Source organism: Dasypus novemcinctus, chromosome 19 (assembly GCF_030445035.2).
Source record: "Dasypus novemcinctus isolate mDasNov1 chromosome 19, mDasNov1.1.hap2, whole genome shotgun sequence".
Lineage (NCBI taxonomy): Eukaryota > Metazoa > Chordata > Mammalia > Cingulata > Dasypodidae > Dasypus > Dasypus novemcinctus.
The window spans coordinates 18,100,892-18,103,057 of NC_080691.1; positions in this window are offsets into that span (position 1 = coordinate 18,100,892).

A 2,166-nucleotide genomic window follows, 5' to 3' on the forward strand; every position below is an offset into this window, starting at 1 on the left:
TGTCTGTTGAGCCAAGTCCACTTCCCGAAGCATTATTCTTAATAACCAAAAAGTGTGCTCAACCCAATACCCATCAGCTGATGAATGGATAAACAAAATGTGGTCTAAGCCATACAATGGATTCTTATTCAGCCATAAAGCAGAATGAAGTTCTGATCAGGCTATAACCATAGATGAATCTCAAGAACATTATGCTAAGTCAAAAAAGCTAGATACAAAGGGACCACGTACTATTTGATCCCATCTATATGAAATATCAAAATATGCAAATACACAGAGACAGCAGATTGTTGGTTCCCAGGAGCTAGGGGGTGGGAGGAATGGGAAGGACTGCTACTGAGTACAGGATTTCTTTGGAGGAGGGATGAAAATATACTGGAATTAGTTCAACTTTGTGAACTCACTGAATGGTACATTTTAAAACTGGATTTTCTGGTCTCTGAATTATATCAGTTATAAAAAGCTGCAGAGCCCACCATTCAAATAAAAAGACATTTTAGCAGGTAATTGCAAGGCGGTGAGATATGACCAGTTTCAGGAGGAGTGGAAGGAGACGGAAACCAGCAGACCCAGCGCAGGAGGGCATGGTACAGGAAGGCTTCCCAGAAAGCCAGCAGGATGCAGAGAAACTGGTCAGAGTGGTCCCGACTTTCCTAGAGATAATCCAAGTTCCATTTTATGAGCATTTACCAACAGGACGGGGCCTGCCGCACAGGCATTTCACCCTCACGGCTCCCGTGCACTAGTTATCTTTATCACCCATTTCTCTATGAGGAAACTGGGTCAGAGAAACAAAGTCACACAAAGAAGTAAAGCTCCAGGTCACCCAGCTCTGAGGAAGCCCAGCTTTGGATAACCTCTCCGAGACCTTGTTTTCGAGTGCAACCATTTATCTGCATTTGTTTTTGCACAAACAGTAACATCAACATTATTCTGTTCCTCTACTTTATTCAACGCATCTAGGAGATCACTCCCTACCTCGAAATCATTTCTGCATCTTTCACATGTCTTTTTTTCCAGCTCCAGAGTGTTCCATTGAAAGGATGTGCTGTAACTATTTGGTCAATACCTTAAGGCAAGGCATTTAGGTTATTTCCAGACTTTCACTAATACAGTAACCATCTTCAAACTAGCCCCTTTGCTCCGCTGCTCAAGTCTTTATCCGTAGAAAAAAGTCCTACTGGACTTTTAAATTCTGAACTTTGCCAAACTCCTTTCCAAGAAGGCTGTCTTGTACCAGCAGCAGAAGCTGTTTTAAATTCAGAGAGCACTATAAGCCTCTGACTGAGGGTGGGAGTGGTGTGGGGAGATCTTCCCTAGCCTGCCACCTGCTGGGCCTTAAACCTGGAAAGGGCCACGCCAGCTATCCCCTCAGAGCCTTTAAACTTGCCATTCCCTTAGGCTGTCCCCCAGTCGCCCCAGCTCCTCCTCAGAGTGACTGTCCCAGCTAACGTAGCCCCAGGTGTCACTATCTAGCCCCTTAGCCTGTTTTATTTCCTCGACAGCACTTAACACTACCTGCACGTACCTAATGTACGTCCTTGCTGATTTTCTCTCTCCCCCCCGCCCATGGCCTGACAAGGATCTTTCTGTCTTTTGCGAAAGTGTATCCCTAGCACTGGCCCCGGACACACTGCAGTTGTTACCTCTCCTCTCCCAATCCTCATTACCCTGCTCTGTTTTTCTCCATAAAATGTAGTCTCTTGAAACACGTATAATTTACTTATTTTGCTTATCGTGTGTCTCCCTCACTGGAATGTCAGCTACAGAGCGGCAGGGATCTTTGCTTTGTTCCCTGATGGATCGCAAACGCTTAGAACACGCGTGGCACAAACTGGATGCTCCATATTCTTTGAATGAATGAATGAGGATCACAGCCTCCACCCTCCACCCTCCAGGGCTGCGGTCCCTCTGGGCAAGTCCGTTCCAGGTCCCCCGGGATGGCCTGAGACCTCCCCGCAGGTGAGGCGCAGAGGCGGGGGGATGCGGTGTACGCAGCAGCAGGGCGGGAGCGGGAGGGCTCTGGCCTCGCCCCGGGAGGCCCCGCCCCTCCTGCAGGCCCCGCCCCGCCTGCAGGCCCCGCCCCGCCTGCAGGCCCCGCCCCCCGGCAGCTGGCCCCGGGGCCCGCCCCGCGCGGCTCCGACCTTGCAGCGGCGCAGCCCGGGC